General features: G+C 33.2%; 1 pseudogene; it reads right to left on the reverse strand.

Moving 5' to 3' along the window:
• LOC120195333 overlaps positions 1–13,312 on the reverse strand; it is a 48,667-nt pseudogene that overhangs the window by 1,548 nt on the left and 33,807 nt on the right.

Here is a 13,312-nt window from a genome sequence, read left to right on the forward strand (position 1 = left end):
AATGCCTCATTAAAAAACTCCTTCATATCCGTCAAGCATCGAAGTGTTGACGAACATTGGAATGAGGAAAAGAGTGCCTAAGAAATTTTATTGCATAATACACAGGTACAAAAAGATCACAATACCACCAAGAACCCTTGGCAGTTCTCAACACTATGCAAAGATGCACTACAATTAAACCTAAATAATTACCCTACAGAAAACAACCTCCTTATATGACTCAGCCTGGAACAAACTTATACAATGACCTAAACTGTCAAATATTCCCTAGGAACTAAACAACAACAAAAATAAATCCCCTCCACTTAACCAATCCCTAATTTGGCGAATTGATCCGTTTCCCAATTAACTGCTCTCTCCACATGCCGCACAATGACACCTTTATCTACCACAACCTCTGCAATATCTTTGACTAAGGATAAGAACATCAGGGTGGAACTAGCTGAATTTTTTATTCAATCCATTGCCACCGCACTATCGGATTCCAAAATAAGCCTTCGGTTTGCCGACATCCCCTTCACTTTAAATTATCAAAACGATATGCAATTCAGTGATAGGCATCTCACGCTTTGTGAGAGCATGTGACTGATCCAGAAGTCCTTTAGTCTCACAAAGGAAAAATACTGACAAAAAAATTATGGAATACCAAAATTCAAGAAGCCCATTGAACTTTAGCACAGTTTGGAGAAGAGGAAATAAAAAAAAACAATCCAAACTAATGGCATCTCACATTATAAAACATGGAGCAGATGCAGAAAACGTATGAACCAATTACCTGTTGTCGTAACCGGTTTTTTTTCCGGGCACGAAATTTTTACTTGGCGGAAAAAATAAAAATGAATAAATAAATAATTTTGATTTAAAAACATTTTAGGAGTCGCCATTGACCTTTTTGGGTTAGGTATGTCAAATACCTAAAAAATAATATTTTAAAATAGTTTTTAAGAAAACATAATTTAATAGATAAACTGATCTGCGTATAACCAAAAAAAATTTAATAATAATAAAAAAAAGGATTCGTGGTCGGTTACGTTTAGGGAAGGATTAGCACCCCTATAACGCCCCAAAATTGGTACTCATTAATTATAAATTGTCTCTATTATTGGAAATTTAAGAATTCAAAGATATATTTAATTTATAATCTTGTTATTTCAAATTTATAATTTTAAGAAAATCTTTTAATTTATATATATAAATAAGATATTTATTTATTTAGAAATATCAGAAAAGGGCTTCTAGGTGTTTTAAGACAGTTCTTTTCTTAATATTAAAAAATAAATAAATATTAAAACATTTATCTAAAAAAATAGATATAATTTATAAAAGTAAGATATTTATTTATTTAAAAATATCAGAAAATGGACATCCAGTTGCTTTAAGATTGTCCTTTCTTAATATTGAAAAATAAATATATATAAATTATTTTTTTAAAAGTAATTTATAAAATTAAATTTATGAATAGGATTTTAAATAAAAAAATAAAAAAAAAGTTATATTTATTATATATATATTTATAATAATAATAATAATAATTAAATATATTGAAAATAAACATATAAAATTAAAATATAACTAAATGGTGACTAAAATAAATAAAATTAAAATTATATATTTAAAATATAAAAAGAAATAAAAGTTGTAATTAAAAATAAATGAAAATATTTAAAATTAATGACTAAATTATAACATATTAAAATTAAATATCTAATTAGTGATTAATTATTTAATATTATAGTGGCTAAACATGTTATTTTACCCATTAATTAATTTAGTGACTAAATTAAAATTATATCAGATTCGAATATCAAATTAAAATAAATTAAAACATGCTTTCGGAACTAAAATATTATTTAACAAAATTATAATAGTCTTTTCAGTTATTTTCCCCAAAATTATATATAAGTAAGTTAATGACTAAATTATGAAATAAACAAATTAAGAGGCCGAATTAAAATGATTATAAATTTGATTCCAATGACTATAATGTAAAATTACAAAACTAAGGGACTGCGGACGGGGTTTGACCTTTAAAAAATTACACACAGACCCCTCCCCAAAACGACATCATTCGGGGAGGGGTATTTAAACCCTAAACTATACGGCCTTAAGGGCATTTTTTTTCATTTTCATCTTTCACCTTCTCTATCTAACTGAGAGAATGAAAAATTCTCTGGCTTCTCTCTAGCTTCCCTCACTGGAGGGAAACTGGTCATCGGTCGGCAGCGTCTGCCGCCGCCAACCTTACCGTCAATCACCGTCATCGGTGGCCGAAAAATACCAAAATTTCCCAAACACTAGATCCGAGTATGCTAAACTCGATTCCAACCTTCTTTTATCCTAAAAAGCTATGGATTTTCCTAGATCTAAGGAAATACCTTCGGTATTTTAGTTTCTCAGGCAACGTTTGGGGTTCTCCGGCAAGGTAAGATATTCCTTCTCTCTTCTCAGTTGGTTGTTGGTTGTTGTGAGTTGGTCTCTGGATTTTTTTCGTTGCCCTCTGTTCTTTTTCTATTTGCAGGTGTGATGTGGCTTTGTAGTCATCCCGATACTAGCCTCGGACCGAGTAATAAGATGATATCTCGGTGAATCACCAAACTATGTGGTGACTCACCATATAGCAGTTGTCATGGACTATCGTTGTAGACCTTCTGGAGGCTTCGTCAAGGAGCCGTGGCAGCGGTGGAATGTCGGCAGCGGCTGGACGAGATATCTGGCAGAGGCGGCGCCGCGTGGCCCTAGGGTTATGATACCCTAGGGTTTTCATCTGGAGGCTTCTGAACCGTTAGATCTTGCCAGATCCAACAGTTGATAGCTGATGGCGGTTGGGGGTGAGATATAAACCCTAAATGGGTTTAGGGTTATATATTTGGGTCGATTTTTGGTTTGGGCATGTAATATGTAATTGGCCCGGTCTGATTTTGGGCCTGTAATGTAAATAATAAATTTTTTATTAATAATAATAATAATAATAAAATTATAAAATAATAATAGTAATAAATAACAATAATAATAATAATAACAAATGGATGAAAAATTAGTATCTTCAGCTACCCCTTTTTGTTCATTCTTGTGTTAACAAGAATAGGGCAAAGACGAAAAGATAATAAGTTTTTTATCCATTTGACTTCACTTGATTATGATGGCAATGTTGAACAAGTTCTTCTTATTATAAACTCTTCCATTTTTCCACTGGGGATGACAATCTATCTTCTTCTGTGATAAGATCTAGCAAAAGGTTGAATAAGCTCTTCTTATTATGAACTTATTCTTATTTTTCAGATGAGTTCTTCTCATTTTGAACTCCTTTTGGAAATGATGATCTTTAAAAAGAGGGGTTGTTAATTTGGCTTCATATGTGATGAATTAAGGCAAGGTTGAACAAGTTCTTCTCATTATGAACTTCTTCTCCTTCTTCAGATGAATTCTTCTCATTATGAACACTTCTGAAAATGTTGATCTATCTCCTTCTGTGATAGAATCATGCAAAAGGTTGAACAAGTTCTTCTCATTATGAACTTCTTCTTCCTTTTCCGATAAGTACTTCTCATTATGAACTTTCTCTGTAAAAGTTTATCCATCGAGTGATGAAATCAAGCGAAAAGTTAAACAAATTCTTCTCATTATGAATTTCCTCTCCTTCTTCAGATGAGTTCTTCTCATTATGAACTCTACTGGAAATGTTGATCTATCGAAGGATGAATTCAAGTAAAAGGTTGAACAAATTCTTCTCATTATGAATTTCTTCTTCCTTCTTCAGATGACTTCTTCTCATTATGAACTCTACCTAGAAATATTGATCCATTGAATGTATGGATTCAAATCTTTGCTAAGATCTTTGAAATTACTGTCAAATATTCAAATTGATAAAATAAATGAAAATGCCCCTATTTTTGCAAATGCTTAAATATGATGCATGAATGTTGAATGTAAATGTTTACTTCAAAGTGGAAAACTTGGTCTTCCTTCACTTGGTCAAAATGTCATTTCAAGCTAGCATTTCTGATTTGGAAGAGCAATCTTTGTGTCTTCTTTGATTCATGAAAGTCTCAGAAAAAATGTTTCATTTATGGAACTCTTGTCGTAGTCAGAACTATGACCTTGATGCCCCCATTTTATCTTTGATAAAATCAAATTTCTTCATCTGGACTTGTGTAGAAATCTAATAAAGCTTTCATCTTTGAAAAGAGAATCTATCATCTTTGGAGAATGTAGATGTAGATATGCCTGAATTTTTGTATGATGTCATAAAACCACTTGAGAACAAAACTCAATGGTATAGGCTCTTGAAAAGTCTGTATTCATGCAACATGTTGATTCTGATAACTACTCATTTGATTATGAAGCTATCTTTTAGGATGATTTCACAGATATTGATAGTTCTTCTGATACCGAGAAAATCCTGAATTATGATTCTGATGAGGAGAATAAACTGTTATACTTGACAAAAATGGGGTACTCAGAGGCTGAGGCTTCAATAGCCATAGAGAGATGTGGTACGGATTCATCAATTGCAGAGTTGATAGATTTTATATGTGTTGATCAAATGACTAAGGCTGCTGACGCACTTCTTCCGGTAGAAGATAGGAAGCCATTATGTAATGACCCTAATTACAAGAAAAGGAGAAACTCGGGCTATGATTTTTTGAAAAGGAATAAGCAGAGGAAGCTTGAAAAGAAGCTTCTTAATGAAGACTATCATGTAGTTTATCTTCCAAATCCAATGATTGGTTTTGGGGTTCTTACCGAACCAGATCAGATAATTCAAAGAACACTTCCAGAAGATGCTATTAGGCCTCCTTATTTCTACTATGAGAACGTGGCACTTGCTCCAGTTGGTATTTGGACCAAAATATCACGGTACTTATACGATGTAGAGCCAAAATTTGTAGATTCGAAGTACTTTTGTGTTGCTGCACGGAAAAGGGGTTATATTCGTAATCTGCTAATTTGAGAACATATTTCATCTTATTCCGCTTCCAAATGACTCTATTGTGGTAATAACTTGTTTGCTTTTCAACAGTGATTGAAAATGTCAATAAGACTTACTTTGGATTCCATGCACTTAAAAGTATTAACATAAAGTAATAGCCATAAATATTTTGTTTGTTTCAAGATTATGTTAATCCATTTGCAAGAATAAATTGAATTTCAGAAATAAATTGGACTTTGGAAATATATTGAATTTCGAAAATAAATTGAATTTCGAAAAGATAAACTTGGAATAAATATATAGAAATATATTCAAAGTTATGGCAAACATAAAAATGATAAAAATTCAAATGACTCAACAAATTATTAGAATAAGTATTTCTAAACTAATCAACTTGATATGATTTAGAGCACTGAGGTAAGCTTATGTCTGGAAGATCTCAAACATTGCCAGAATGCTTGTAGATGTAAAGTTACTACCAAAATATTAAATTCTTAAGAGGGTTTAATTGCCAGATGCCTAATATCAACATGCATTTGAGTAGCCCTTTCAGGTTTTCAACTCAAATCCTCTCTTTGGTTGCAAGACGCCCTTTGCAGGTTTTCATCTTGACCATCCTTTTCTATATATTTTTTTCATCATTTTTTCTTTTTTTTTCTTTTTATTTTTTCTTTTCTTTTTCTTCTTCAAGCATAATATTTCTTGACAGAATCTGAGTTTATTGGGTTTCTCAGAACTTTTCCATCTATTTCTGCCAATATCAACGCTCCTCCGGAAAAGGCATTTTTTACAACATATGGCCCTTCCCAATTAGGCATCCATTTCCCACGAAAATCGTTATGTATAGGCAAGATCTTTCTCAGTACTAGATCACCCTCTTGAAATTCTCTTGGATGTACTTTCTTGTCATGAGACTTCATCATCTGTTTCTGATACATCTGTCCATGGCAAATAGCTTTCAATCTCTTCTCATAAATAAGGTTCAATTGATCAAATCGAGCTTGAATCCATCCAGACTCATCCAATTTGACCTCTCTCAAGATTCGAAGTGATGGGATCTTGAATTCAATTGGTAAGACTGCTTCCATTCCAAAGACTAAAGAAAAAGGCGTTGCCCCCAGTGGATGTTCGCACAGTAGTTCGATATGCATATAAAGCAAAAGGTAACTTCTCGTGCCAATCTTTTTAAGTTTCATTAGTTTTTGTAATGATTCTCTTGATGTTCTTATTTGCTGCTTCAACTGCTCCATTCATCTTTGGGCGATATGCCACTGAGTTTGCATGTTTGATCTTAAACTGTGCACAAAGTTCAGTCATCATTTTGTTGTTCAAGTTCAGAGCATTATCTGTGATGATTCTCTCTGGTAGCCCATACCGGAAAATTATTTTTTTCTTTATAAATTTGCAGACTGTAGACCTCTTAATATTGGCATATAAAGTAGCTTCAACCCACTTGGTAAAATAGGCAATTGTCACTATAATGAAACAATGTCCATTTGATGTTTTTCGTATGATTGCCCCAATGACGTCTATTCCCCACATAGAAAATGGCCAAGGTGCAGTCATTACATGTAAAGGCGATGGAGGTACATGAATCTTATCTGCGTATACCTGGCATTTATGACATCTTCTTGCAAAATCAATGCAATCTGTGTGCATGGTAGCCCAATAATATCCATATCTCATTATTTTTCTAGCTATGGAAAGACCATTTGTATGTGTTCCACATATCCCACTGTGTACTTCCTCAATGATGATTCTAGCTTCGTTAGTATTTACACATCTCAATAACATTTGATCATTGCTTCTTCTATACAAAGTCTCACCATCAAGAAAGTATCCAACAGTCATTCTTCTCAATGTTCTTTTATCAATCTCAGATGCATTTTGTGGATAATTTTGATACTTGATATATTTCAAGATATCATAATACCATGGCTTGCCATCTGCCTCTTCTTCCACACTGTAGAAATGTGCAGGAATTTCATATACCTGCATTTTGATTGGCATCATATCAACTTTTTTAGTTGCCTGAAATATAGCAGCTAATATAGCCAAAGCATCTGCCATCTGATTTTCCTCTCGAGGGAGATAATTGAAGGAGACTCTCTCAAATTCTTTCACTAATTCGAGGAAAAAATCTCGGTATTCCAACAATTTGGGATCTTTCATTTCCCATTCTCCTCGTAATTGATACACCACTAATGATGAATCTCCATATATCCGGAGAATTTTAATATTTCTTTCTATGGCTGCCTTCAATCCCATGACACAAGCTTCATATTTCGCCATGTTATTGGTGCAAAAGAACTCCAATCTGCTTGTAAAAGGATAATAAATGTTTTCTAGGGAAATTAACACTGCCCCAATTCCTCGTCCCAAGGCGTTGGATGCTCTATCAAAATAAAGCTTCCACGATTCATCATTTGTTCTGACTTCTTCATTCAAGGATATGCACAACAAATCTTCATCTGGAAAATTAAAGCTCAGAGACTGATAATCATCTGATATACGAGTGGCCAGAAAATCAGCTATGACACTTCCTTTTATTGTTTTTTGGTTAACATAGACGATATCAAACTCGGATAATAACATCTTCCATATAGCCATTTTGCCTGTCAAAGCTGGTGATTCCATCAAGAACTTTAAAGGATCAAGTATAGATATCAGCCAAGTGGTATGATATAGCATGTATTGTCTGAGCTTTCGAGTAGCCCACACCAAGGCACAACATAATTTTTGTATTGGTGGGTATCGAATTTCACAATCAATAAATTATTTACTCATATAATAAATGGCTTTTTATTTTCTTCCAGATTCATCATGCTGTCCCAGTACACATCCCATCGAATTTTCAAAGACTGTTAAGTAGAGAATTAATGGTCTATCAGGCACTGGTAATACTAAAATGGGGGCATTGGATAAATATTTCTTAATAATATCCAAAGTTTCTTGACATTCATCATTCTAAACTTCAGGGTTGTTCTTTCGAAGTAACTTGAACACTGGATCACATTTGTCAGTTAATTGAGAAATGAACCGAGATATATAATTTAATCTTCCCAAAAAGCCTCTAACTTCTTTCTTTGTATTGGGTGGCAGAAGATCTTGAATTGATTTTACTTTATCTAGATCAATCTTGATTCCTTTTTTGCTGACTACAAATCCCAAAAGCTTCTCGGACGTTACCCCAAAAGTGTATTTAGCAAGGTTGAGCTTTAATTGATACTTCCTCAATCTTTGGAAAATCTTTCTTAGATTTTAAATATGTTCTTCTTCAGTTCGGGATTTGGAAATCATGTCATCCACATATACTTCAATCTCTTTATGCATCATGTCATGAAACAGAGTTATCATTGCTCTCTGATACGTTGCCCCTGTATTTTTTATTCCAAATGGCATTACTTTATAACAGAAAGTTCCCCACATGGTTACAAATGTTGTTTTTCCATGTCCTCAGGGTTCATTTTTATCTGATTATACCCTAAAAATCCATCCATGAATGAAAACCATGCATGTCCTGCAGTATTGTCCACCGATGTGTCTATGTGAGGTAATGGAAAGCTATCTTTTGGACTAGCTTTGTTAAGATCTCTGTAATCCACACACATTCAAACTTTCCCATTCTTCTTTGGTACGGGAACTATGTTGGCTACCCATTCTGGATATTTGGCTGCCTGTAGGAAACCTACATTAATCTTCTTCATCACTTCCTTCTTAATCCGTGACAACATTTCTGGCCTCATTCGTCTGAGCTTTTGTTGAACAGGTTTATACTCTGGACTGATCGGAAGTTTATGAACCACTATATTTGTACTCAAACCAGGCATATCTTGATAATACCAGGCGAAGATATCTTTGAACTCTTGGAGGAGATCTATCAATTCTCGTTTTATCTGGGCTGACAAAGTAGTACCAATTTTCACTTCTTTCATTTCTTCATCGGTTTCCAGATTTACAGTCTCAATTTCTTCTTTGTGAGGTAAAATTTGTTTGTCTTCTTTTTTCTACTAGTCTTAACAATTCAGTAGGAATGTCACATTCTATTTTATCCTCGCACTCATTGACTTCCTCCAAACATATGGCCCGCTCTAAATTTATCTCATGATTAAATTTAGGAATAATCATAACATTGTGACACCTACAAATTTAAGTCGGACATATTTCCGAAAGGATATAGTAAATTTATGAAATAAATATAAAGAATGAGAAATAATGAATGTAAAAAATGTAAAAAATGTAAGGTATAAAGAATGATTGCCATTTGAGAATTTTTAAGAAAACTTCTTGTATTTGATATTAAGTGAACTTAACAACTGCCTTTACAAGATAACAAAAAAAATTTATATTCTTGGGCTAAACCATAAAGATTAGTTCTGAATATTACTCTGTGTTAATACTAAAAACTACAGGGAGATCTTCAGCAGTCCAATTGTTGAGTGTTTCTCCAGGAAGACAAGGGTGAATCCCAGCCAAGTATTTGCCAGTCTTGTTGTCATTCGTGATCATGTTGATAAATAGTCCTCCCATAGCTTCTTCAACCATGCGTTGATCTTTTGTCAACTTTTCTTCTTTAAGAGTATCAACAAGTTGTTGTTCTACATTGACCATTCCTCTGGATTTGAACGTGGTCTTCAACTGAGGGAAAGACATGCGTTCCCAAGGAATTTATTCTCCTTTTAATCTTGCCTTTCTATCTTCGCATCTTCTTTTCATCTCTTTGTTCCTTTGCTGAAAATTGGGCTTAAATCCAAGCCCAAAACGATCTTTTTTTCATCTTCATACTTACAGGAACTGAACTTCCCTGAAGATTCTTTCCCAAACCTTTCCCCATTTTAGCTCAAATGCATAAAGTCTGTCGTACAACCATCTTGGTGCAATCAGACAATCTGGAATGTGGAATTTTGCTTCCCTCAGCAATAAAGGTTGTATCAACAAATTCCAAAGCTCGGAAAGAGCATTCGAGAGCATCATCATTGGTTTCAATATACAGAGCATCACTTGTTACAGAGGCAATGATTTCTTCCTCAGCTCCTACATATATTAGTTTACCATCAACAACGAACTTCAGTTTTTGATGCAATGAAGAAGGAACAACTCGTGTAGAATGATTCCACGGCCTCCCCAATAAACAATTATATGTAGGGTGGATATCCATTACCACTGTCGTAACCGGTTTTTGTCCGGGCACGATTTTTTTACTTGGCGGGAAAAGTGACGTTAATAAATGGTTTTTTTAAAAAAAATAATTTAGGAGTCGCCATCGGCCTTTTGGGTTAGGTAGGTCGAATACCTAAAAATTATCTTTTAAAAGAGTTTTAAGAAAACATCAGTTAAAAGATGAACTGATCTACGTTTATAACCAAAAATTCGTTCTTTTTAATAATAAAAAGGGATTCGTGGTCGATTACGTTTAGGGAAGGATTAGCACCCCTACAACGCCCAAAATTGGTACTTTTTAATTATAAATTGCCTCTAGAATTTAAGAATTCAAATATTTAATTTATAATTCTATTAACTCAAATTTATTACTATAATTTTTAAGAAAATCTATTAATTTATATATATTTATAAATAAAATATTTATTTATTTAGAAATATCAGAAAATGACTTCTAGGTGCCTTAAGACAGTTATTTTCTTCGATATTAAATATAACATATAATAATTTAAATAATTAGATTATAATGTTTTTTATAATATTTAATTTTAAAATACCAGAATAGGACATCCAGTTGTATTAAGACTGCCCTTTTCTTTGATATTGAAAAAAATAAATATTAAAATATGATAAAAAAATAATTTATGTAAAATCAAATTAAGATTTAAAATAAATTATATTATTATATATATATTTATGACTATATAAAATAATAAAAATAATATTTAAATATATAAACAAGTAAATTAAAATAATAAACAATAATAAAAATAAAATTAGAACTATATATTAAAAGCAGTAAAACTTTGATAAATGAAAATATTTAAAATTAGTGACTAAATTATAATCTAATAAAATTAAACCTAATTCATGATTAATTATTTAAACTTACAGGGATTAAACATGTTATTCTTCTTATTTATTAATTTGGTGACTAAAATAAAATTATATAAAATTCATATATCAAATTAACATAAATTTAAATATGATGTTCGGGGTTTAAAATATCAATTATTAAAATTAAAGGACTAAATATGTTATTTATCCTAAATATATTATTTTAATATAAAAGACTAAAATAAATAAAATTAAAATTAAAGAACTGAATTAAAAGGATTATAAATTGATTTAGTGACTAAAATATAAGGATTACAAATTAGGATGGAAGCGGAAAGGGTTTAACTTTTAGTTAATTACAGACAGACCCCTCCCCAAAACGGCGTCGTTTGGGGAGGGCTATTTAAGCCCCTAACTGGCTGGCCCGAAGGGCCAGCTCTCATTTCTCATTCTTCCTTCTCTAAATTGAGAGAGTTTAACTCTCTCTCGTTCTCTAGCTTCCCTCATCGGAGGGAAGGCGGTTACCGAGCGGCAGCCGTCTGCCGCCGTAATCCCCACTGCCAGCCACCGTTTCCGGTGGTCGAAAAACACCAAAATTTCCCAAACCCTAGATCCAAGTACCCTAAACCCGATTTCACCCTTCTTTTATCCTAAAAAGTTATGGATTTTCCTAGATCTAAGGAAAATACCTTCGGTATTTTTGGTTCTCAGGCGCCATTTAAGGTTCTCCGGTAAGGTAAACTCTTCATTCTCTCTTCTCGATTTGATTGCTGGTTGTTGTGAATTGGTCTTTATTTTTTTTTGTATCTTTGCTCTCTGTTTGGTTGCTCTGTGGCTGTTGGGTTCCTTTCTTCGCAGGTTCGGTGGTGGCTTTATAGCCATCACCGGCGCTTGTCTCGGACCGGGTAAAAGAGTGGAGTTCGGTGAGTCACCGAACTTCCAGTGGTGACTCACCGTTGAGGGCAACGTGTGCGGCTATGGCTTGGCCTTCTGGATCCTTCGGTTGGCGTCGTGGCAGCGTGGTAGCAGAGGTTGGCGAACGTCGGCCGCGTGGTCCCTAGGGTATCATTACCCTAGGGTTTGTTCTGGATGAGTGTGGGCTGTTAAATCTCTCAGATCAAACGGCTGAGATTGAGGTGGCTAGAGAAGCTGGAAACCCTAATCTAGTTTAGGGTTTCCATTGGGCTAGCTCAGTTGGGCTAGAATTGGGCCTCCGGGATTTGTAATTGGGCCGTGTAATTTGGGCTGTTTGTAATAATAAATATTAATAATAAAAATATATAAAAATAATCATATAATAATAATAAATAAAAAAAATCGGGACAAAAATTTGTGTCTACAGCTGCTCTCTTTCTCATTCTTGTGTTAATAAGAATAGAGCAAAGATAAAAAAGACAATAAATTTTTGTTCAATGACTTTCCTGATAAGATGGAAATGTTGAACAAGTTCTCCTCTGGGATTAGTTCTTCTTATTATGAACTTTTCCACTGGGGATGATTTTCAATCTCATTCTGTGATAAAATCTAGTAAAAGGTTAAGCAAGTTCTTCTCATTATGAACTCCTTCTTCCTCTTCAGATGGGTTCTTCTCATTATGAACACCTTCTAGAAATCAAGTGATGTATTGAGCAAAAGGTGAACAAGCTTTCATTATGAACTTCTTCTTCCTTCTTCAGATGAGTTCTTCTCATTATGAACTTTTTCTGGAAAAGCTGATCCATCAAGTGATGGATTTGAGCAAAAAGTTGAACAAGTTCTTCTTATTATGAACTTCTTCTTCCTTCTTCAGATGACGAGTTCCTCTCATTATGAACTCTACCTGGCAATGTTGATCCATCAAATGATGAATTCAAACAAAAGGTTGAACAAATTCTTCTCATTATGAACTTCTTCTTTCTTTTTCAGATGAGTTCTTCATATGAACTTCTCTGGAAAAGCTGATGCTGATCTCCTTCTGTGATAGAATTTGCAAAAGGTTGAACAAATTCTTCTCATTATGAATTTCTTCTTCCTCTTCAAATAAGTTCTTCTCATTATGAACTTTCTGGAAAATTTGATCCATCGAATGATGAATTCAAACAAAAGGTTGAACAATCTTCTTATAAACTTCTTTTCTTCTTCAGATGAGTTCTTCTCATTATGAACTTTAAACTGGTACTGTGATCCATTGAATGATGTATTTAAATCTTTTCTAAAATCTTTAAAATTTCCTTCAAATAAGTTCTTCTCATTATGAACTTTCTGGAAAATTTGATCCATCGAATGATGAATTCAAACAAAAGGTTGAACAAATTCTTCTTATTATAAACTTCTTATTCCTTCTTCAGATGAGTTCTTCTCATTATGAACTTTAACTGGTACTGTTGATCCATTGAATGATGTATT

The sequence above is a fragment of the Hibiscus syriacus genome, unplaced genomic scaffold, assembly GCF_006381635.1.
Source record: "Hibiscus syriacus cultivar Baekdansim isolate YM2019G1 unplaced genomic scaffold, ASM638163v2 tig00117012_pilon, whole genome shotgun sequence".
Taxonomy (NCBI): domain Eukaryota; kingdom Viridiplantae; phylum Streptophyta; class Magnoliopsida; order Malvales; family Malvaceae; genus Hibiscus; species Hibiscus syriacus.